This window comes from Acromyrmex echinatior, chromosome 10, assembly GCF_024713525.1.
Source record: "Acromyrmex echinatior isolate Ae372 chromosome 10, ASM2471352v2, whole genome shotgun sequence".
Lineage (NCBI taxonomy): Eukaryota > Metazoa > Arthropoda > Insecta > Hymenoptera > Formicidae > Acromyrmex > Acromyrmex echinatior.
The window spans coordinates 1,612,230-1,639,243 of NC_141861.1; the positions used below are offsets into that span (position 1 = coordinate 1,612,230).

General features: G+C 38.1%; 1 long non-coding RNA gene across 1 annotated transcript; it reads left to right on the top strand.

The window, feature by feature from the left end:
* The first annotated feature begins 1,686 nt into the window (after positions 1 to 1,686).
* Positions 1,687 to 26,537, top strand: LOC147908202 (uncharacterized). Its single transcript, XR_015546528.1, has 3 exons — positions 1,687 to 4,527; positions 10,866 to 10,929; positions 25,661 to 26,537. It is a non-coding gene; the product is annotated as an uncharacterized LOC147908202 (long non-coding RNA).
* Positions 26,538 to 27,014: the final 477 nt, after the last annotated feature.

Here is a 27,014-nt window from a genome sequence, read left to right on the forward strand (position 1 = left end):
AGCTTTGCTCTTGATTCGCATTAGAATGTAGCCTGGCCAAACAATATTACGTATAAACTCGCTTGTCACGCACGGCAGTTTCCGCAATTTATTATAAAGCCCGCACACATGCGCGCAACGATGTGTCCTAATGCAGAAAAAAAATGCATTCATCATGCAACTTAATAAAATGACACGCTAGTGTCTACCATAGATTATCCATAGTTGCAGCACTTAATTTAGTATCTATACAACTCGTGTATATGACAGTTAGGTGTAGAAAAGAAATACTGATTCACGCTCTTTAAGTTCAGTAAACTATAAATATTCCTATACATATCTTCCAGATCCCTAAAATGTATCTTTGTAAAAAAAAAATATTATCGTAAGACATAGCAAGATATCTGTCTTTTATAGAAACCTAGAAGACGTCTGTCTTTGTCTATCTGAGGTTGAATTAAAACATCTTCGATTAAATAAGTTTTGGTGGAAATAAACAGAACTTCTAATCATTATAATAAATATTTTGATATGCAATCAGAACATTTAGGTATGGCACCGATCAGAGTTTGGTTACATAGTAATAATCTAATTGTATAAGTATCTGATTATTATGACTACAAACATAGCTGGATTAGCGTGATATGTATAATATGATTGTAGAAAATGTTGATAGAACTAAACAGAATTTCTGATTATTATAACTAAGTCTGATTATTTTCAGTAGAATTTATATAACCAGATGTGTTTGTAACCATAATGTATGCAATCTCCGAATTTGTCACCAAAATTATTCATATTTCATTAGTTTGATTATTACATGCATATTATATACTTCAGAATTAATTCTACCATTTTTTCAGTATGCGAGAGAGAGTGAGAAAGAGAGAGAGATTTCTATTATTTTAATAATCCAACAAATTATTTTTAGACCTATGTCTAGCTAAATTTTTAGATATCTTAACATAATTGTTCTTTCTGTGTAAAATTGTCTTCGTTATTACACTAAGATTCAAGTAATTAGACTTTCCTTGGACCTGTACCCAGGAAAAAAATTTTGCAGTCTTTCGAAGATAGATGCTGTTTAGACCCAACACTGAAGTACTCCGTGGAAGTTACTCCGAAGGAGATGCGGATTCGTAATGTCATCGTGACTGGCAACGAGTGCAGCACACGAATGCGAGAACGAATACGACTCCGTATAGTTTTTCGACTCCAGTGATTCGCGAACGAGCGAACAGCCGCCGTGCTTTCGCCTCAGCCTGTCGGTCGGTTGGGTGGGTGGGTGGCTGATGGCGGCGGCGTTCGGGTATTTCTGTATCTAATTATAATCCTCGGGCGAGGGAGCGAGGCAATCGCCTAAAATTAGAGCATATAGTCTACACACGCCGCCCGCTATTTTATATTTCGCCGTCCCTTTCGCGCCGGACAGAGCACGACTCTTCGTCTCGCTCGCGCGCGACTCCATCGCTCTTCACCCCCTGCGCTCCTCCTTGTCTTCTTCTCATCATGGTAATCGTTTTATCACCTACCTTCGTCTCCTTATGTCGGATTGAATATCGTCGGTTCCCGGATTATATCCCAGTTCGTAACTCGGATTCGACGCATCCGCGAGATGTAATTCATTTACGGAACTGTCAAAAATAAATGCGTTATGAATTTGATATGCCAGGTGATGTGGCAATGTGATTTCATCACATCGCGTAGGAATTCTCGTGTTATCTTTATGTCGAAACTGCGACGTAATAACTCCCGATACCACACGACGGAATTTGTTTAGCTCGCATTGATGTCTAATTAGCTGTTGGCACGGATTCAAGTCTACGCGGAGGTTTCATTTACGTTTGACGGTTCGCGACACCGAAAGAAAAAGAGAGGACTGGCCGAGGTTTCTCGGCGAGATTCGGCTTTCATCGAGCGATTTCAGCCCAGTCAGACCGACTCTCAAGCTTTCGCACCAATGTCAGTCAACATTAACTTTGATTAACTAAATTCTCTTTCCATACCGGATATTTTAGATTCCTTCGTCTTTCATCTACGAGTTCTTTGATCAATTTAAAATCAAGCTTTTCTTAAAGCTTTTCTTAAAAATCAGATTCGACGCAATATTTTTTTAAATCACTTTTCAATATTTAATTTCGATATCTTTAACTCTTTAGAAGTAACGGTGAGTCTGTTGGACTAAATTATAAATCTCTTTATCAAAAATTGTCAAACAATTCAATTTTCTTATGTTACATCTGCAAATATAGATTATGAAGGTATACTTAGTATTCATTCTTTTTTTATACAAATCGTATTATTTTGGCTCCTCAAAATTAATTAGTGCCTTTTAATTAACATAAATTAAATGGATCTTACGAATCCATCGTGATTCAATAACAGTGATTCATAATAGTGTTACAGAATCAGCTCCAGAGTTACTGCTAAATTAATATCTAATTTGAGTTATTTTTAGTTATTCCTATAGAATACAGATCGTCTGCTCTTATATATGTAGTTAATTACACTAAAACAATGGAGATAAACAATTTATAATTCAAGAAAACGTATCAAACTTGACTCGATTTATTATTTATTAAATACATACGTTAATATCTACATTGTTTACTTTGGAAAACTTACCAACCACAGAAATAGATTAACATTTTGATTCACATAAAGGTTAAAAATAACAAAACGTTATTTAACTTGAGAGATTAGGTTACCATTGCTTTTTTCCAACAGACACATTTAGTTACAACAGTGAAAGTTAAATATCTGCTATATAAAATATAAAGACGAAACTTTCATGATCCATTACCTCACATTTATTATACAGAAATTTTTAGATTGTAGATCACATCGTGATTAAACTTAGAATCAGAGTTAAAATCACGAAAGAACAATAATCGAAATGGGACAGCAAATCGTTGAAACGGGATTAATTAACTCAGACCGTCAGTGCGAGAGTAGGTCTTAAAAATCAACGATCGTTTCACTTGGCGATATCGAGGCCGTGCCTTGGGCAGCTCGATTGAAACGATCGGGTAACGCGAATGCCCTTAAGCTCGTGCCGCGCATACACAGCGAGGCTTTAATTTCTTTCCTCTTAATGGGCTTTTTCGCCCGAGCTAAAGAGCGAACGCGTAGGATTAAACGGCGCGCAATGGATGGGCGGCCGTAGAAAGGGACGACCGCGAGAGAGAACGACGCGACGTCGGCAAAAAAGTAGATGAATCAAGAGAAAATGCGATGAGAATTTATTCCTGCGAAATTATGAATTCCTATTTCGCGAAACCGATAAAAAAGCTTGAAATTCGTTTGAACTGTTGCACGATAAAATAACCGGAAATTAAATTTATTAATCAGAAATGTGGGAGATATTCTATTAAAATATAATCCTCTTTCTTGCGAAATAGTACACTCAAACATCATATGTATTTCTATGACATTCAATTATATTTTTTCGATTTAGTCTGCAGCAGTAATTAAAATGAACAAAGGTTAGCAAGAACACGATCCCATAGAAAGAATTCCTGTCAATCCTTTTTCATTCATCTTGTTTTAGAACAGACGTCGATAGGGAGAGCAGAGCCCTGAGTAGGGAGAAGATAGAAAAATAATGATTCGTAGTGAGGCAACGACACGAACGACAGCGGTGATTAGCCACCACGGAAGAATAATCGAAATAATGATAGGTTTGCACCGGCAACCCTCTCGGAAGACTCGAAAAGAGACGACGGGGTAGAATGGTAGGATAAAAGCGCGAGACCGTTGCTTGCTTTGCCTGGTTAATTGTCGTCTGGCGTGTCGATGAATATATACCCCCCTAAATCGACCACACGCAAATATTATCGCAAGATGTATAAAAAAAGAAAATCTTTTTCTACCACGAATATATTAGTGAGTGACGACGCAGCACATAAGATAGTATCTCACTGAAGGATTATAAAGTCATTTAAATTAAACGATTATTAAAATCGATTATTAAAATTAGTTTCCGACATCTCCTAATATCAAGATAAGTATTTTTCAACTGCTAAAATAATATAAAAATATAGAAAAAATATATAATTATTATTGTATATCATTTATATATTAATAAAATTTTTTCCTCTAAATAACGTAATTAACGTATATATATTTCGAGTTGCATCGTCATCTTTTTACGCGCGCATTCGAGATTGCAGAGGCGGTACTTAATCCACTTGCCGTAGAGTTCGCGGCTTTGCGAGTCGTAGGAAATCGCCGGTTCAGTTAGCATAATCTAACGCGATCGTGAAGAGCCCAGTTCGAGTCCCAAGATCGTCGAGGAAGATCGCCGAGGATAATAATCGTTGATTGCCGATCGAAAGTTGTTCCGCAGGTTTTATGGGAAAATCGGCTGACACGTGACGATCACTCGACGATCGACAGCCGACTCGCGATACGTGACTTCGATCTTTAATCGTAACATACCTAGGAAAGAGGAAAGCGGGAGGAGAACGCAGAGGAAACAGAACTATATAATCCGCTGGGACTTGGACGCAGACCGACGGCATCGATCTCGCATCTTTGTTTAAAGATGTAAATGTAAATTGACGTAACGTATAATTTCTCGTGGAAGTGGAATTAAATATAATTCTAGCATACAGACGATATGCTACACAGAAATTCTCCTGCCGCATCGCTAATATTCCATTTAAAATATTCAGTTTCAATTTCTTTCCTAGAATTACATGTATCATAATACAACATGGGCATTAGAGATCATACGGTGCAGAAAATGTCGTGTATATTACAATATTATAAATAAAACAGAACACAGAGGCGTACACTAATGACAATAAATTGCATAAAGGAGCATAATAAAATAAACAAAGCGATACAAACAAACGCATTTATTAACGTATGCAATATTCTACGTAAAACGCATTGTAAAATTTAAAAAAATGCAAATTACATTCACAATTTGATATATCAGCTGTTATTGAAATCGTGCTTAAACGTAAAAAAAGATACACCACTACTTCTTAATGAGATGGGAATCTCGTGCATGGAAAGAACGGTTCTGCTGAAATATCTAAAAATTTAACTAGGTACACATATTGAAAATAATTTTGTTTGTTCATTAAAATGTTATGTAGGGCGGTCAAACTAGCTGCTACTGAGAGAAAATTTTGATAAAATTGTAGTGATCGCCACCATTTTTATGTTAATAATAATTACAATTATAAACGAAGGACCACAAATATGAATACACGACTAAGTAATTAAAGCCTTAATGGTTTAAGCTAAATCCTTAGTGCTTAAATAATATTTTCGACGTGAATTTATATATCCCATTCTGCCATAATTATAATTATAAAACACTTTTTTTTAGTTGTCAACTATATATGTATATTTTTTATGTAAGAAATACGCATATAATTATCATTAATATATAACACAATTCATAATTACAAATACCACAAATTTTTCTCTCAGTATAGAATGTTAAAAACTTTTAGTAACGCTATTGTCATCAACGCTTAACACGCTCTACACAATTATTTTAAGGGTCCAAGAAAATTTTCAGATTGCATCTATTAGGTGTTGGAATTAATTCGTAGCGTTTTTTAATGAAAGAATGTTATTTATTTCACATGAGCATTAAAAAATACATTAATGAAAGTACTTCCCATCACTTGTAAAACGCTACGAATTAATTCCAACACCTAATAGCTAAATTTTTGCTTCAATAAAACCATTCTTTCGTGTATAAAAACTTACTCAACATTTACTTAACAATCCCAGTAATGTAATTCAATTTATTACTTACACCGAAACTACCACGTGAAAAACCACAAATTAATTTTCGAATGCCGACTTTACTAAACAGTAGAGAGTACATCCTTAAAAAATCGGATATTGCAGATAAATTAAAAAAAATTCATCACATATCGCGCGCGCACGCAAGCAACACGCAGAAGCAAGCGCGAAAATAGATGATGCCTCGTGAGTTTTTCGCGAGAACATAATTGAATCGCGATTCGATGGACAAGACAACTCCCGAGACCTCGCAGAATTTCGGATTTTACGCGAAGGCACGCGCGCGTCCGCTCTAAGCCATAAGAGCATCGTTAAGATTATATTTAGGCATCGTAAAAGAAAATATGCGCCCGTTGGAGCCAAGTCGCTCATTACGCGAGACAGCATTAACGCGGTCGGGGCAGCCAGGAACTGCTGGGAGTTCTGAGCATCGCACTCGTGTCGAAATGTATGTATATACGACGAGCAATCTACGCAGTGAGAATCGGCATGTCTGGCATTCGAGATTCATTTTCTCGCTTGAAAATTGCCGCGAATTTATTGGCAATAAATTGAGAGTAATTATGCGCCGCAATTTCTCGTGTTAGCTTTTAGCTTAACTCCGCTTCGTATGTATTGTAACTGGATAATAAGCTATTCATGAAGAGCTATTCATTCACTGAGATAGGTGACTCAGATACCACTTGTTTTGTATTAATAAATAGCATAAAAATGTCAATTTCTTTGCTTCCACGTATAATTAAGGTTCTAAATTTTAGGTTCTAATAACTTGCCGTTACGAAATAATAGAAAAACGAATAATAGAAAAATCTTGTAAATAAATTCCAAGTTGAATCCTCGTTGAAGTAAACTTGAAATACTTTTCTACAGTTTTATTAAAGAAACTAATAGCATTCATTTTTTACTATATTTACTATTTGAAATTTGAATATAGAACTTTCATATAGTGCCTAGCAATTAAAAAATTAATAAAGAAAGATTGATAATCAAGACCTCAATGTAATTATTGCCGGAGCTGCATTCCAAGTAAATAATGCGTGCTTTGCAAAGCGTCGCGATTCTCTACGAGAACGTACCATATCATCGCGATTTCCGGTGGCGAACTTCTTGAAATTTTCTTGCAGCATACGACCAGCTCGCAGTGCAACGAAGTCCATGAAATCGTCACGATTCTCCCTTCTTTTGAGAATTTCTAGGTCAATGCTGCCTTAGAGTATTGTCGTCGCAAAACACATTGGCGTTCGATACAACCGCGTAACTGAAAAGTCAGTGCTGTTTACGAATAGAATTTTTGCACGCCGAACGAACATTAAGAGTCAAAACATGAATATCATAAGTTCTTTCTTCCTCGACACATCCTTAGGCACCTTGATAAACACGTTTAGGGAAAACGTACGATCGATTACGTGTCTTCATAAACGATCAGGTTTACGTATCCCTCTCGTTCTCGTTCGCTTAACGGCCTTCGCGAATCGATACATACATGACGACCTAGAGGGTTTATCGTCGTTCGAGAGAGTGGTCATTACGGAATTCTGCCTCGAAGCGTAATCAACGGTATCAATCGATCTGTTCGTGACGTAATCACGAGTCCAAGCGTTTGAAGATCGTATCGGGAATAGAGTTCTCCATTAACAAATAACGCAAAAAGCACGCCGCAATTCCTCACATGGCTTCAAGGAATTCGCAAGCGCGTAAGAGAGAGAGAGAGAGAGAGAGAGGGGGGGGGGGAGAGCTCGATCGAATAGTTGGCGCAGTGAGAGGGAGAACAACAAAAGTAGTGTCGTAGACTGTAAACATCATCCTCGAAATCCTGTCGACTCAATTTAGAGACATTTGCCATAACAATTAAACATTAATGTGAAAATAATAAAATTAATAATATTCTATTTTATAATCAGCACCAAAATCAGCAAATCTTTTTAACAGGGACAAAAATATTTTAAATATCTCTTAATATAAATATACCACTTTTTTTTTATCATAAAATTTATGCGTAACGCGAATAGATCGTAGCGCCAGAAAGTGCTCTTTGTCAGACAATATTACTTGGAGAAAAATTCGCAAGAACGCGAGTAGTCGCGCGAGAAGAGACCGCTGCCGAAATCAGTCCTGAGTGCCTCCGCTAAGGGGGTTGGTCGTGGGAAATCGCGAAGGGCGGGTCGCGGATGAAACCGGGGGATGATGCGGGGGTGGAGGCGGACGGTCGGTGAAAACGCGGTATGCAAAGCAGGCGGTGAATTTGAACGATCCTGCGCAGAACGAATAGCTTCACCTCGTGCTATCCGAGTGCCTCGAGTCTCCCTTTCTCTATCTCACCCCTTGTGCTTTTACCCTCTATCTATCTACTTCTCTCTCTCTCTCTCTTTCTCTCTCATACACACACACACACACACACACACACACACACACACACACACACACACACACACACACACACACAGAGTCGCGCGCGCGCATGTACATTCATACTCGCGGATCCTTTTGTGTGGTGGATGCGCCGTTGCACGCGCGCGCGCAAAACACACATTCTCACTCACTCATTCACTCACGCACCTATATGCTTTTCTCGCGGTGCGCGCGACGAGGACGGAAATCCCCACACATATAGACGATTCTCTCCCTCCTTCTCTCTCTCTCTCTCTCTCTCTAGTGATTCCTACTACTCCGTTTCAGCCGCGAGTGTGATACACGTGCATGCGGCCGGCGGTGGTGGCGGCGACCGCATATCCTCGCGAGAGAGCGCCGTCGTTGATGGTAATCCTCGGTCAGCGGTCGGGAGTTACCGCCAACATCGCTCGCATGTTGCGGTATCGCGTCGCGACGCGGTTACAGAACGTCGCCGTCGACGGGGTCGACGTTGTCTTCGTTAACAAACGCGCGACACGTTTTCCACCCGGAATCGAGTAAAATGGCTGCTCTCGCCGCTCCGGCGCGCCCGAGCTTACTGGCTTGCCTCCCTTCGTTTGGGTCCCCACACAGAGGCTGCCACACGCGTGCCGTCACGTGTGTGGGTGCACATAGACAGCACGTACGAGTCGGGGATCGTACACGCGCATGCACACACCGTGCCGCGTCGACGCCCGCCAGATAGGAAGCCGGCGGCGCGGCGTATACGTACTTTTCTCTCTTTCTCTATGTGCGTCTGTTTGCCTGCGACACACGCGTGTGCAGCACTCAATGCGAAACCGAACGGACGCACACGCGTGAGCCGCACTCTCGCCCCCGCCAATTTAGCGCGCGCACGTGTCCACGCGCAGAACAGCTGAGCGTGAGGGAACTTCGAATTCTGTTCGAGTCGACGCGGCTCGAAGTCGAAAACTGACCGAGCCATTTTTATTGAATTTCTGCGAAAGTACAAACGACTGCATCTATATGTGCAACTATTAAATTTTCATTGAGTAAAAATCGATTTATATTAGTCAGTGAGAAGTCTGATGATGTAGCTGTACGTAGGTATATTTCTTTAACCTTTATGTTGTCATTTCAGATACATTCCATCTTGGCGAAATCATTTTTTTTTTTATTTTAAATGTAAATCAGAATATGTGCTCCCTTCAAACCTGACACAACTAAAAAACGTAATTTTCAAATTATTAATGAATGAGTTGAGTAAATATTACCCTATCGATCATTGAAGGTAAACAAATTTCAAAAAAATTGTCAAAATTCACACAAAAAGGGTAGTACTTGAAAGAAAATCGTCACGTTAAAAGAAATGATTTCGTCAAATGACAAAGATGACATTTAATTATGTTATGAATATATTCTTTTTATCAATATTATTTAATTGACCAATAATTTTTTCAATCAAGTTAAAAACTGGTTTTTCCTCTTTTCTTAGAAACTTAATTTTTTGAGTTGTCATTTTTGAAGTAAAGAAACGATACGAAGATATTGGAATAAATAAAGCTAGTTCAAATTTGAGAAATAATCTTGTGTCCAAAATGATCAATACATATGTCTTTCCTCGTAATCGCGGATAATGTACGTCTTCCTAGTTAAAATTCAATTTACAAGTAAAATCGCAGAATATCAATCGTCATAACAATTTCGATAGCATCGAACACGATTTCCATCATGCAAGCGGTAGCAAAAATCAAGTAGACGGAGGAATCAGGATACACTCGTTCAGAACAAAAGATTCGCGCACGTAAGAACAGACAGGAAATAGTAGTACAAGAGGCGAAAAAAAAAACACGATGTCTCATAGCCGGAGATCCCAGGACCGCCGCAAGAGGCAGAAAATGCAACTGCAGTCCGGAGTGTGGCTTGCTTTTCTGCATTCTTACGGCATGCCGTAGCGCGGGCATTATGAATATGCAAATCGGCAAACAAGGATAACGGGTGCGATGACCAGCGCGCGTTTAGTTAGTCGTTGGCTTTCCTATCGCCACACCGTTGATGCGTAACGGTTAGTCTTCGCAAATCGATCGATCGGCGGGCAATTTTCATTTTCGGCGACGAACGTCGTGAGAAGGAAAACCTCGGCGATGTCGATCGGCGTCGAGATCATTAATATCGCACGATTTGTAAAATTAATTGATAAATCGCGTGTCACCGAACACATTGCTTGTCGTAAAAAAAAAAAGAAAGAGATATTCTAATCGGCTCGCATGAACTAGAAAAAACGATTACAGTTACACCATTACTCGCCCGTTGGAATGCGCCGTTCCGATTGAGTGGGCGATGGTCTTGGCGATACGATCTCAGAGCGTGACGCTTCAGAAACGCGCATAGCAAATTTTTTGCAGGTTTATCGTTGATAAATCAAATTATTGCCGTAGTTTTAATAATGTTAGAATATCAAGTAAGTGTATCTCATAGTAAAGCATACTCTTAATAACTGATGATAATAATACATGAGTGAGCACGTGTCAAAATATTAATAAAAACTATTAATAAAAATAAATTCATAAAGAAGTTTCGAGATATTGAAACAATAAAAAAATTAAAGGTGATTGAAAGGGTATACGACGCGATAATTAGTTTACAGTGAAGAATATAATTTACTTTAATATCCACTGATAATATCCATCGGAGAGAATCGCAATATAAATATTATTAAATAAAAATATTTCTTATTAGTTAATTTAGAAATATATCGTTCCTAGAAAACCGACTGACTGCATCAATTTTCTAACAAATATTATTGGAGACGCACATCAATCGAATAAGGTAGGTGCATATAATATTGTCTGAATAATTTACACGCATTTTTGATCGCATCTTTCGAGCATCAGCCATGTAAAGTTGTTCTATATTTCATAACGAGAAATATACGCGAGTTGAAGACTTCACACATTTTCCACTATCCACGCTTTTCTACTTTCAGCAAAACACTCGGACGTTCGCCCGCCACCGACTCGTAAATATAATATCAAAGATTAATTTCGCACTTGGGCGCGGTAAAAAATTGCGGCCGGTCGAGCTCTTCCTCCTCTGCAATTTGATCGTTTATCACGATCAATTAAATTTCCTGCGCGGCGACGATAATTGACCGACGCCATCACCCTTGTACCACAGCGCGGAGATAATCTCCGTCGCAAGTGCCGATAAATGGCGGATTCGCGTGAACGCGAGCGTAGTCTCTGTACCGTGCTATCATTATTTTACGAGATACGTTTTAAGCGTAATAAATTTTATTGTGCTCTCTCTCTCTCTCTCTCTCACTCTCTCACTCTCACTCTCACTCTGTTTCCCTTTTCTTCCTCTCCCCCTACACACGCCGATTCTTTCGCGCCCACGCAAACGCACGTCTGATATGTTTCCACGAAAAGTAACCGATCCCAATCTGCAAGGACTTTTACGATAAATACCACGAATAATAAATCGTGCGAGCACGTGTAACAAAAAGCAGGACGCAACTTGAGTAAAACATATCAGAAGTATTCAGCAGAGATCAGTAAAAGTCTATTCTACATAGAGAGAAATCGCTTTTAACGTACAACCAACATTTTTTATGATACGTGACTAATAAAAACTTTCTTACTTTTTCATTTAAAAATTGTGTTGTTCCAAATCAAAATTTGGTTAAGGTATATTAATTTATATGTATTAACTTTATTGTTATATCTTATTATCTCTTTAAGAGGACACTCAAAAATATAAATCCGCAATATTTTTTAAATACACAAATTCAATAACCACGTTTAGAATTTATTGAAATAAAATCCGTATAAAAACTAAACGAATACTTATATATCCTCACATCTAATTTGCATTATTTCTAATTATAATATGCAAATCATTTGCAAAGATGATTGTACGATTATTCTCACATTAATTATTTGCTGGTAATAACATTATATGTATAATTAAATATCAGTGCGTGTAATCTTTAAACACATAAAAAGAACTGGCAGATTGGCAGTTTTTTTTATAATATAAATGAAACAAAAATACGTATGTAATTAGATAAGCGTCAATCTTCCGATGCACCTACAATGCAATTTTGCGTTGCAATGCTTGCAACAAGTTGTAATATTTTTATAATCATGCACCTACAATCGCATCAACATCGTGACAATGTTGATGTGATTGTGGGTGCACGATTATAAAAATCAATATTTCCTACATATCTCAAGTTTTTTTTTTAGTCGATTATTCGTAAAGATCGAGCCATTGTTTAACGCCATATTTTATTATCTCAAATTATCAGATCAGTTCGTTTCTCCTTTCCTTCAATTCTACTTACTTCGGATCGCTCCTGTAATTAATCTTCAATATAAAAATAAAATTATGTTTCAGGGCACGTGATTATCGATTTAAGTCGTCTAATTTACTAGAAGTGCATGTCACACTCTATAGCGTCGACGATTTATATGAGAACGCATTTTGTTCGCGGTGGGGGAGGAATATTTGTGTAACTTAAAATAAATTAGAAAATTTGAGGCATCTGCAAAAACAGCAGGGTTATTAATCTTTCTAAATAGCATCTGTCACCGTTTACTCTGGACGGGTTTTCTTAAGAATATGTTTATATATTATTATGTGCCGTAGGATTTCTACGGTTAGAAACGTCGGTACACCAATTAGCCGTAATGACGTGTTTCTACGATCGGCGATTTCTACTCCTTCATGCCGATTTCTCACGTTAAGTATGCGCGTTAGGTACAAACTGACGATGGCCTCCGATTAGGATCCTATAATTTCTCTTTCGATCTGCCTCGTACACACGCGTCGGTGCGAAATATCACATATACATACATATATATATATATATATATATATATATATATATATATATATGCAGAATATTTTTTGTTACGCAACATGCGAAGGCATTTAACTACTAGAAGGAAAGAATAAAGCGTCTATATACTTAATCATATCCGCTCGCTATACGTACATTCATATAACAATTTAAATCAATATCTTTTACGACTCACGAGAAATTTATGACAATTGCTTGATGTGCATCGTCATTTCTATAATTACAAGAAATTCTTCACCTACTCATGAGAATTAATGACGAATAGATTAAAACGTACATGAAGTTCGTTATACGTTTTCTAGATTGTATTTGTAGATCTTGTAAGATCCTTTCAGAGAAGTTTGCGCGAGATTACTCCTATTGTGGCGGCTATTATCGCGATCATTACTTTAATCAGATTTTTCCGCAAAATGCTATCTCTTGAGAAATTGCAGACGCTCGTCCACGCGGCGAACGAGTTCGGAGGTATTATGAAATAAATCTCGTTATTGCTTGGCCGAGGAAGAAAAGCGGGCGGTCAGTTTTAATTAAAGAACTCGAGGCGTCAGCTGCTCCTTGCCAACGGCTCTCCGGTTTCCCTTCATCCCCCTTTTTTTCTATCTGTGCATTGCGACCGATATCGCCTACGTATACGTCATAAAACTTGTGGAGTTGATGAAAAAAGAAGGTGCCACATAGGGAATGGTAATCTCTCGTCTCCCTTTGACAGTCTCTTTTGATTGTCAAACGTAAATACGTCGCTAAAAAGAATTGCCTCTATTTGATATAAAGATAATTAAGTATAAATGAACGAGTTTCCTGCCATTGCGAATTTCTATCCAATTTCACCAATGTTAAAACGCGCACTGATTGTGAAAGAAAAGTATTCGGTATTTGTGATTAGAGTTGCATGGTAAAATAATTATGGATATGTTCCACTTTTATAGTTATTATTAATCCCTTACAGAAATTAAATTTACTCATCTTGAGCATGAAAAACGCTGAAGAGTTTTTAATAATTTCAAAATATTGATTACTCGTTATCTTAATAAATCAATAACGTACACTAATAATGAGAGAAAAAAATGATTGCAACTACTATAATTTAATTATAATTTATCGTCATTTTCGATACCAATTATATATAATATTTTGTAGTAAAATTATAAATATTATTATTATTACTAACATTCCTTATAGGAAATCCAATTTAATACTGAAAGATATAAATGATTCATTTATATTTATTGTAAGTATTAAAAGTACTGTTCAGTTTTTAATATTCAAAATAACTAAATTAATCACTACTTTCAATATTAAGTTGAATTTCCGTAAGGAATAATAGTAATAATAACAATAATATTTATCGTCCTATTAAAAAATATATAATTGGCATCAAAAAGGACGATAAATTGTAGTCAAATTTATAATGTAATTGCAATTATCTTTATTGTTATTGAGTATACTTTATATCACTTTAACAAAGTAAAATTAAAATAGTTTAAGTTCATTCATGAAACGCGTTAGATATGGATTTCTGTAAGATACTCCCTCAACATCCATTTTGAAGCACACAATCGCAAGAAATTTGAAAACGGAATTTCTATATTCTCAACGAGAGACAAATATAAAGGTAAAGTGAAGGGAAAGGGCGTACTGTTTATCAATTTAAATATCGACGCAATCTTCAGCGTTTGAAGTTCTTACGTTAGTATCTTATGTGGACACGGAGGGGGGGGGGGTGGGGAAGAACGCAATATATGAATTTACAGGGGAAGGTTTTCTCGCGATTACACCCGCCCCCGGGGCCGGTGCCTTTATCATTCGAGCGAGTGCACTGTATGCTGCGTGTGCTACATCATAGATGCAACGTTTTACGGGTCGTTCCTCAGGGTCTGACCTTACGAGGTGGGCACGATGAATTTCGCGAGACTCCCGCCGAAGGAGATGATACAATACATTAAAACGCGAAGCGGCGGCTCCGGAGTAACCAAACATCGCGAAATCCAATAAAGTGCCGCGCTTGACGAAATAATGGCAGACCACTGGCACGGCGAGCAGACGTAATTGACTCGGTAATGATGAGGTAAACGGACAGTTCTATTAAGCGCCCCGGCTACGTGCTCGACCACGTATACGATGCATACCGGCACGTAACTGATCGCGGACGCAGAACTAATCGCTTTCACATTTCGTAAATGCGACATCGCGCAAATGCCACAGCGACCACAGCGATATTTCGACGTTTGTACTTCGACACAATTAATAATTTCTTCCTCGTCGTCGGATCACGTATTGTACATCGAACGCGGATTTCGAAAAAAATTAGAGTAGAGCCAGGTCGTCGCGTTATTTTGCGAAATTATTAAATGAAAATCGATGAAAATGACTTATTTTTTAACTAATTTTTTTTCATTCGTTCACATTCATATTTGTGAGTGAATAAGATCTTAAAAAATTAATTGTGAATTATCAATTTTTCTTAGAAGCTATGACAATATAATACAAAAAGAGAAAGTAATTTTTTTTCTTTATACAAAAATTACTTTTCTTACAAGTAAAATAACAATGAGAGTTTTATGAAATTACAGCATTAGTATAGCGTTTATGTAACATCATGAAATGTTTTATTTTGTAGAAAATTAAAATTTATCACGATGCAATTGAATATATCGGTAGAATTTCTAGCTTTAATGGGTACATTGCAATAAGTTTAATTTGTTTTGTTCGTCGTATTGGTGGTATGTTATCTGATACAACTTAGATTCAAACAGAAAATAATATACGTTAGATTTACATAGATTAGCATAAAAGACATGCTATTTGCATATTATTAAGTAAAATCGTGTAGTCGTTAATTGCTTATTATAATAACAGCATGAGAACATATCTGAGAATAATTTATAGTTTGCTTCTGCAGCGGCAATTCAAATGTGAAATAAAATTGTAATAAACGTAAAACAGATATCATGCCAAGAGGTGACTGGTCAGTGACATTTTAATCATATATTTCCTGCATTTAACACTTAGTGTTATTGAATAAAAAAAATCAATGTACCTACATAATTATGTACATTTACCTCTTTTTCTTTACTCTTTCTGCTCTTTCTTTAAAACTAGCAGTATCAAGTAGTCAGTTACTGACCGTTTCTATTTTTTAAACTATATGTATATCTAATAAAATAGGATTCTAAATTTTTTTACTTTTAATAATTATGTATTTTACTAAAAAAAAAAAATATTTAGTTTTCTATCACTTTCTTCATTTTCAAAATAATTTATTCACTTTTAAGTAAAAAAACGTTGATACATCCAGTGTCGATACATTTTAAAGGAAAATGAATGAATAAGGGAAAAAGAAAATTTTCGAAAAATTGATAGAATTAGCGCTAATCAAAATCCACAATGCCATTACGTTACATGTTATAAAACCGCTATACTTGTACCGAAAAATTTCAACTTGGCAGCATTGTACAATGCAAACCATTAGATCGCGTAAAATTAGCGGCAACGTGAAAACCTGAAGTTGTGTGTCTCGAGACAGCGAGAAAATCCTAATGAACACCGGTCAGCTAGCAACGAGCATGCGGCTAGCAATGAGCATTTCCGTGCCTCATTAGCGATCTTTAATTTTCCAAAGCGAGTCTTTTCCCGGACCACTCGGAAGCAGCTTGCCGCGCGGCGTTGTCAGCGGTGAGGAGCAAGAGGAGAGAAAGAGAGAAAAGAAGAAAAAAAGCAATGAGAAGAGCGCAAGGGAACAACGAAAGAGAAGAAAAGATGGGGGGGGGAGGGGAGGAGGAAAGGGGGAGAGCAAAGACAGCGGCGTCGGACAGCGGCAAACAGCAACGGCAGCACGACTCGCGGTGGCTCGCGCGCCATTGTTTCCTCCTGGGTTCTTTATTTCTCTTCCTTCTCATCCTTCCATCCTCTTCCTCCTCCTCTTTTCTAGCCGCGCGAGCGAGAGAAGTGCACACCGTGGGCTTTATTGTGTTTGAGCTCGACGCTTCGCTCTTTTGTTTTGTTTCGCGCGCCATTAGAGGGGCTAATTGCCGCTCATACGCGATCGCCTTTTGTTTCCTCCTTTTGCCACCTTTTCTCCACGACCCTCTCCCCTTCACTGTTGTGCCCCAGCTCTCCGTTCACCACCATCACCAACTACTACCTCCTTGTTCTTTTACTCGATGCACCCCGACCGACACCACCGACCAAGACGCCGACCGCGAAGGAAGGCTGAGTCATATAGCCTTCACTCTCTACTCTCGTAGAATATAGCCGTACGTACCTATGCTCTCTTCCTCGCCGTCGCTTTCTCGTCGCACTCCCGACTTCTTCCGAAGCGACGCAGGAGAACCTGTCATTCCGTCCCCTTTCCTTTCCTCGTTGAGAGAAGCGATCGGTTTTTGTGTCGCGTCCTCCTCTTCATCTTTCGCGTTCTCGCCCCGACCGCGACGCGGCTGGTTCTTTCTATCCTATCCTCGGCGATGCCGGGACCTCCTCACGGGAGGAAGCGAGAAAAGGAGGACAAGGCTGTTACGGAGAAGAGAGCAAAGGGAGGGACGTTTTAACGCGTCAACGCCTCGATGACCTCCGGTTTTTCTTCGACTTCTTCCACTGATCGCGCGTATGTGACACTCTCTCGCCGCCTCGGACTCTTTTCGAGCCCTCGCAGTCGCAGAATCAAACTCGGCCAAATGAGTTTATCGGCGGACAAAAGCGTGAAAGAAATTGATCTGGAGATAGAGTCTAAAGAATTGAGAATATCGAGTGATAAGTTGACATCTTAGAATGCGGACCGCCAGTCTAGCAGAACGCAATAATTATCTAAAGAGATAAATAAGTTATTGCGCGAGATAACGTTGAATGTTATATTTTTAATGTAATTGACTTGTTAATTACTAGTTCTGGTTCTCGCTATTTTTCGATGGATGTGATTACGCTGCAACTTTCTTTTTATATCGTAAATGACTTACAGATTGGTCGGGGTTGCGCTATATGTTTTACGCACTTTAACATGGAGAAATAATAAACGTCAATATTAAATTAAACGAGTTCTAAAATAGATAGCTTAACATTTATGAATACTTATATAAGTTGCTCGATATTGCACGCTATATTGCACGCTTTCTCTCGATTGCAAATTAAAATTTCCCATTAATTTTTCCTTAATCAGAAATTTCGCTTATTATATGTATATTATCATTTCTACAATTTCTTTATTCCCATTATTATTATATTATACACAATGAGATTGCGATGTATAAATCTACCGTGTAATAGAGTAAAAAACGAAAGTAATAAAACGTTATCCAGAGAAAAGAAACGTCATCGGGACAAAAACGAAGAGCGGAACCAAGATTTTAGCGCTAAGAAAGAAAAGATCCGGCGATTTTAATTCGCCGGAAAGCTAATAATTCCGGCATTGTGCGATCCTTACCGCGGTTATTGTTTCCCTGACGAAGCTCGTACTCGCGATGAGAACTCCTCGCATTCACCTTCCATAATATCTTTTTCATCCCGGGAAGGACAATGAATAAGAGAGATGTTGCTGTTCTTTTCCTCCTTAGCACACACACACACACACACACATACACACAATATATATATATATATATATAGTAGCTTAATTATTGGCTTTATTATAACTTTGTGCTTCGAGAGAAGAGAAAGAGAGAAAGGGAGAAAAATTGTATGTGTGTATAGTAAAGAAATAAACGAAAGAAAATCTCATCGGTGACAATACAATCTTTTCTAATAGTTTTTTTCTTTTTCTATCCTTAATAGCACTATAATAAAGAGTTTTAAGTATCTCTCATTGTTAATTTTCTCAGCCCTCTACGATACTCTCTATTGATGACTTTGTTTCAAGTTTGTCAAAGTAACATAACTATTATAAAAATTTTTGTTATATAATAACAAAACGCGTTCAATATAAGTATATAATTACAGTAATTAAAATTTTCACGATTAATATATTATAGCTGTATTATGTTATTTTAATAAATTCTTTATATTTCTCTTTATTCTAGCAATTCGATTATTACATTATCTATTATTATTGATCGACACATTTTTCAGCTATTTTACAAAAGTTTAATTTTCTATCTTTAGTTTTCTGGGATATTTAAAAAGTAGCACATAGATATTGTATTAATTTAATTCTTCCGTTGAATCGAAATTGATTGATCTCAGACTTTCAGATTTGAACGTGTCTCGTAGTATTCAGAGTATCAGCTCCGCTACAACGTACCTATGCGGGAACACGATGTAAACGAACGACGAGGCCTCGAATAAAATTCACACGGAAGCGGCCGAGCCCGTGCCACGAACTCCGCGACTAACTCGCGTGATTGCAACATTGCGGCTCCGAGTAATTGCGGTGCCGGCGCGAGGCCGATTTTCTCGGAAGCGATTCGAGAAGGCGAAACGTCAGCTGACTGTATTGTAGTTCGCGCGGAAAGAGGAATAAGAGGGTGGGCACAAGGATCGGAGGGGGTGAGAGATGCAAGGGAAACGGTCAGGGATGAGACGGCGGGGAAGAAACGCGCATATTCGCCTGTCCAGAACGCACGAGGGGAGGGGAGGGGGAGGGCAGCATGGCATGTCCCCCCTAATTATAGCAACAATAAAACAATTTTGATAATTATCTCAACTAGTGTATGGGAACACACGGCATTACGGCGGGCACGTCGTATAGAGAGACGGCAAGAGAGGCGGACAATCGGTGAGCGAGAGAGAAAGAGAGAAAGAGAGGGACAGGGTGGGGCGGGAGGAAGACGAAGAGGAGAGGACACAACGACCGGGGCAGAATAATGACAATAATTACCATTTATATGCAAGTGCCGTCATTACCTGCACACGAGCAGAGCACGCATTCAATTTCGTATCTAATTTGAATAATTCAAACAAATCTCTCCTTCCTGCCCTCCTTCCTCTGCACGCTTTATAATCCCAATAAACGCGATGAGACATCGACGGCGAGTCGCTCGCTTTTTCCAGTACCAACGACGACAACGACAACAATGATGACGGCGACGACGACGACGACGATATTCGTCTCGTACTCCGATTTGGCGGCAGACAGTATCTTCTTCCTCGCCCCTCTACTTATATTCATCCCTCAACGTTCTTTTTATTGAGCTAACGAGGAACCGTGGAATACACAGGTGACTCTCGCCGATCCGCGGATCTCTCTGTGCCGGGCATGAGCGATCGCGATTACGCTCCGCCGCTGTAAAGTCGAGCTCACTTGCGACAAATTAGCATTTCTAATAAGAATCTTCGAACAAAGCATCAACGTGACGTCGATTCGATGGAATTTATGGAGGACTCACTCTAGTCACGCTACCACGACCCATCGCGACCTATTTGGCTACGGATATTCGTAAGCTCGATTTCATAATTTTTTTGTCAACATCGTCGATGAGCTTTCTCAGCAATCATAAGCCACGCAGCAGTCGAAATGACGATTATGCAAATGGAGAGCGGCTCGAATTGTACGAAGCATTCGAGTACGGGCAATTATTTCCTGATCAGGATAATGGTAATCCAATCCCTTCAGTTAAATAAAAAAAAAAACAGTTTTTGTTATTTTTAACTTCCATGTGTCTCAAAATGTAAATCAGTGCATTTAAAAGTAAACAACGTCCATACTAATGTCCGCACTAAGTGAATAATACATTAAAATTTAGTCAAATTTAATACGTTGAATTAAATTATTCAACCTCATTGTTTTAATTAAATTAACAATATATTGAATAGCAGTGGCGATTCTATAAAATTAATTAAAAAAAATTCAAATTGGATATGATTTGTCACTGTAAATTTAACAGTGTAATTAAATTGTATCTTCAGTTTATAACTCACAGTAATTTCATTGTCGAATATCATTTTATCAATATATCTGCGTTATTGTGCTTACCATTGTAATAAAATGATAAAAAAAATCTAAGATTTTTCTTAGAAATAAAAAAAATTATCATATAATTCTTAAAATTTTATAATGCAATTGTAATGCAAATCTTTCGAATTTGAAGCCAAGAAAGCCAAGAATGTAATCAACGTAATAATAATAATTCATTGATCGATACACGAGCAGACGCATTGTAGATTATGAGTGTCCAGAAAAACAAAGTAGAATAGATTTCGCAAGAACTGGTCTAATCTTAGACATCCCTATAGTTCTACAACAAAGTATGTCAGCAGTATATATAGTTGTAAAACTTTCGTCATATCTTCGTTTAAAGAAGACTCACTGGAAGGAAAGATTTTAGAAAAATTTGCTCTTTTTTTTTCTTGATAGCAGAGAAGCGAACTTGGCTTACTTTTATTTTTACACGCAGACCTTTGATTAATATCGAACAATGGGATAGTTTTTTTCTAGGATATCAAAGAAATTGGCACCTATCCAAGGCATCGCCGGCAACGGCAAGTGTGTTTTGCTCGCTCATTCGGTCGTAGCAGCAGCAAAGTGGCCCTATCAATATTAATCGCGATATTTGCCCGGCTTGGTCCTCGTCGCGCTCTCTATTACCAATTAATCCGATCGTGCGAAGTATGCTGCGGCGGGCAGCTAGGCCACGGTGTGCGAAAGAGATAGAAATAAAAAAGGAAGAGCGACGAGTACACAAGGTTGGGCGGCAGGGAAAAAGAGAAAGACAAAGAGAGAAAAAGACAGAGAGAAAGAGAGATAAATGTCAAGAGAAAAAGAGAGAGCGAGAAGGACGAGAGGGACGAGCCATCAACGGGTTAGATATTGTGTCAGTCGAGTCGTCCAGCATTAAAAGTAATTACGACGTGATTGACCGAGGGCCTGTTGGCCGAGGGCGAGGCGACGCCGAGGGGGAGGCTAAATCATCGGAGTGACGCACGTAGCTCGTTGCTGCCTCCCAATTATACAATCAGCGAGAGCAAAGCGCGAGAGAGGCATCGAGGGGTGAAGGCGGTGAAAAAGATACCGAGAGATAGGGAGAGAAGAACGACGCGACGGAGATGTCGGATCTCGTGCAATGAGACGCGATGCAAGAGAGACGTAGAGAGAGAGAGGGAGAGAGAGAGAGAGAGAGAGAGAATCAGTGGCGGAATTACGTCAGGAACGTAGTGGGTAGCCGACGAGATTGACAAAGATCGGTGCCATCGTGATGATAATTGCGTCGCGAAACTAGGCCCGCCAATTGGAGCTAGTAACAGCCCTAGAGCTAGTCCTTAAGACCCTACTCGATTTCAAAGCGCTTGTCAGAAACCATCTTGAGATTTTCAAATCTTCTGTCAAGAGGATTACCGGTTAGAACACACTAAGAAAAATGTCTGGTTGGAAATGGACGAATCGTTCTGAAGATTCTGATTATATATCAATCTGAAGCCCAATATAGACTTCTAATAGATTTAAGCAGAAAAGTTGAAAGGATTTATACCTTGTGCGAGAGATTACTGTCACACGTAAAGGTAACTTTTACGTGTTACGAAAGACTGATACGTGGCGTTAAATATTGATACCATCAACGCGAGAACGTCAGTGTCATCACCAGGCAACCGTAAACAGTGCGAAGAGTAATCAAGAGTAGCGCGGAACGACGGGACTTTGTTCTTCTACACGAGCTTCTTCTCTCGCCACTGCGACAGGTGCAACATACTAATCTCGGTTTTGCAATGTTTCACGAGCGGCCAGCTTCGTAGCTAATTCTGTATCTTTCTATTCGTACGGCGGACAAGAGAATCGCAACTCTGTTCTATCTCTTCTAAAAATGTGTCATGACAGACGTAATAAATTAATGCGATATTTTACGAAATTATGAGAAACGACCATTACCGTTATTAATTCTAAAACGGAATCGAAAAAGAAAGACGAGACCTTTATTCCAGTAAAAATATATTCGTCTACCTCAAGTCGATAATAATTTGCATATTAAATTTATAAGGAAGAATTTTACAAATAAATTCGCTTAATCTTCAGTCTTAATCCTCCTATAAAGAAAAGTGTTTAATGTTTGTGACTAGAATTGCATGGTAAAAAGTTATGATTAAGAGCTTTGTTTTTACAACTGTAATGTTAGTAATAATAATTATATTTAATTCTTTCTAAAAATAAGTATACAGTTGGTATAAGATAAAAATAACTGCATGAATTATACTTAAATTATGGTAATTGCAACCTTCTTTTTTTCACTCAGTATAGAATTGCAATGCTGAATAACAGTTTACCGAAAATATTTTAGATAAAATTGAAGATCGCTCGAAAGAAGATTGGCTCGGTTTCATTACTTCTTTCGATTAATTCTCAATAATTCCAGTCTGATATATTTATTGCGAGGTATTTAAATCCGTCCCTGGCCTCGAAATGACTAACGATAAGAGAGACGTCGATGAAGCGAAATGGCCCGATCGTGATCGTTATTGTCTATTATAAAGCAGAGTAACTTGGCTTGTTGCAGCTGCTGGTTCGCAACTTCGTACATCAACGATAATATAGCGCAATTCGCGATCTAGAAAATTACCAAACGCAATCGTAACAATTCTAGATATAAACTTGAACGAATATTAAGCAGATACGATTATACGATATTTTTTAATATAAATAAAAAGTAAGTGTAAATAACGAAAAATATCTCGTACTGCTATCACATCTTCTGAATTAAGAATTATTTAGAATTGCTGCCTGTTATATAATAAAATAATCATTTTACGTATGTTTGTCTTTATTATATAACTCTATAGAGAGTCATACATACAAGAGTCTTTTGTATTTTAATACAGAGCCCCCCCCCTGCATGAAAATTATATTTATTGGCCTAGTTCGTGTTAGGTACTTGATATAATAGCGCGCAGAGAAATTAACTACAATTATTGTTATTTCTATTGCGACAGATGCGTGGCACGTATTCTGTCCGAACGTACGGACATATGCAACGGAAATGATGTCGCCATTGTACTTATAACGCGAGCGATTCTCCTTCCTTCGTATTCATCGCGTCACAAAAGACACAGTCCGAATCACACAAGATTAATTGACGTCCATCGTGCCACTGCGTCGAGTTTATTTTCCCGAAATATCCGCCGTATTTCGCCGCAATGTACATTTCTCAGCAAGTTGAAATAATATCTTCACGATGATACTCGATAAGCGTCTTCTGTGGAAGGATTAATGGAGCCAGTAATCCATCAATTGTTGTTTATTTTACAATTTGTTTACTTTCGAAACACCGATCTCGCGCGCAAGACGTTCAATGGAATTGAATCGCGAAAAATACGACGGCGAAACGTCGAAGTGGCGACGAAAGTACCTGTCGCCGTTTGTACCCGCTGCATAAAACGCTGCGACTCGAGGAGGGGGATAAAAAAATAATGTTTTGACTGCATTGTCACACAACGTTGTTATACGTCGCGTGCGCCCTTCGCTCTCGAATGCCCGTTGCTGAAGCATTTAGCGTTATGGAGTGAGCGCCAATCCAGAGACAAAGAGACGCACGAGTTGGCAAGGGTGACTCTTGGTATGACGATCGTACAATGGTTTCTATGAAACCTTTTCTTCGAAGCTACAGCCATTAATGGTACTCTTTCTGCCCCCCCCCCCCCGCAATTCCTCTCTCTCTCTCTTTCTCTCTCGCTCTCTCCTTTTCCATCTACGGGGCCTCTCGATCGTTAGTTCCGTTATTTTCATGCCCGAGTCAACGACAGTGCCTTTTCATCGCTGCACTTGAATATTCTTATCGAATTAAATCGGTTTTCACGCCGCGTGAGCACAATTATGGAATATCATTGTCGTCAGACAGGTACACGACTCGTCGTGCGTTACAACCACATTATCCTTCTATCGATAATGTACATGTACCAATCAAAGATTTATGATAATCAAATTTTTTAATTCAAATTAATTAAATATAGGAAGTTGCGCAAGTATAATGTGATAAATGTGTGTATCTCATGTGCGTTATTATAATAAAATAATATTATTACAGGTTACGAGCCGCAATAATTATTAATAAATTTGCATAATGTACTGTTAATGTTATGTTTATTTTCACACTTCTGGCTGACTGGCTGACTAAAGCACTAGTTAAAAACGTTTGCGAAATTGTATAAACGAATCTCTAGATGTAATAAAATTTAAATTACGCATCAATACTGGCATCCACATTGGCTCTTATTGATGTGTTTTTAATTTGATTTTACAGATTTAATCTCGTAGCTGTTATGCGTTTTATTTAACTTGTTAGTTTAGATTTTATTACCGATTTTATTATCGAGATGTACAGAAAACTCGCGAGATTAATTCATCAGTGAAAATCGACTATTGTCAGCTGAGTAAACTGTCGTTCGTGCTGATCGAAGCTAACATTGGCATTGCATACACGTAATTCTCTATAAACCACTCCTGTCTTTCAGCATCGTCAATTGTAAGAATGCATAGAAAGAAATGCAAGCGACAAATTCTCACGTCATGTAATCCTATAACGCAGTAATTGCTATTATACAATATATATATATATATATATATATATATATATACATATATATATCTTATAATTTATATAATAATAAAATTATTTAAAACAAACACGTGTAATTATCATATTGTTTTCTTGACGCTGCTTGTTGATCACGCCTTGAATTAAATCATTATCACAATAAGTTCCATTTCAATATTCATTACATACTTCACGCCAAATTAAGATATCAATAGGATTAAAAATTTTGATTATTTGGAGTTAACATTTTTAGGATTGAACGCGCGAGAAGATGCCGCGTCGCGATTCGTAAGTTGGCCATCAACGAGACACGTTCACGGGTGTAAAAGGTGGGCACTCTGCGTGCGTCCGGTTGGAATTACGAGTTGGGCGTTAAAATGTATCGAAAAGAGACAGCTATATATACGCAGAGAGTATTTATGGGCATAGGCCTGGTCAGAAAGACAAGGAAAGAGACAGAAAGAGGCAATCGGTATGGACGCGGCCAGTGGATCCGGGCTAGGTCGTTCAACCAACCGGCTAACCATCGAACCATCCGACCGACCAGTCCGCAACGGTTGAAGCACCTTACTCTTAACAGTCCATACCAACAAGGAGGAAGAGAGAAGAAGCAAGAAGAAGACAGCGGAGCAAGAAAGACGAAATGAGGGAAGCAACAGGGAAAGAGAAAGAGCGGATGCTTAACACCATCGTCACCGGGTTCCACCAATGGCCGGGTGACTCTGTGTCTTCGCGCTAGTGCGAACTGGGTGCAAGGGTCCAATCGTACAGAGAAATCGGCGTAAGCGAACGGCGCAGGATTGTGTACGCGAGGTGTGGGTCCAGTCGAGCTGTCGAGCTAGAGGCGCTTTTAAACGCTCACCATTGTATCAATAATGTCACCGGCGTGGACGATTTATCGTGATACGAAACGTTCTTCGAGGAGGCAACGAAGAAACACGATATCCCATCTCAATCTATATATGCAAGGTCAATACTGATGCGAATATCAGCAAAAAGAAAAGTGACTAAATCGAGCTTGATTGAGATAAATATTGGATCGGAATGAAAATTTGTACAGCACGATGAACTTCAAAATTTAAGCAGTTGCGTTGAAAATAAACCAAATTTAAAATTAAAAAAAAAAAGAAGAGTTTAAAACTGAAATTCTATAAACTTTATGAATTAACAATATGATGTAAAATATTAATCTTCAAAATTTGATAGTATTTAGTTTTTTTTAATCCGAGTATTTTTTTTATATATCAGTAAGTCTTTGACCTACCGTATCTTTTTCTTTATCAGAAAAATACAATTTCGAGAAAGAGATAAGCGAAATAATATTTTTTCAATTTTTATCTATGAAAGAACTTTTTTCGTAGAGGAAATAACAAAGTGTTTTCTAAAACTCTGAATGATTTCAATCTAAGAATTCCTTAAAAAGATCAAAACTATTTGAGAACACCTAAATGTATTCTTATTGTATTTGAATATATAAGTGCTCGAGAAATATTATGAGATATATTTTATTATACTTCATTCAATTCCAATTTTTTTAAATGTTACAATTGAATTTAACAACAAACTCTATTATGTGTATTAATTATGGATTCTTATGATGAAATTGT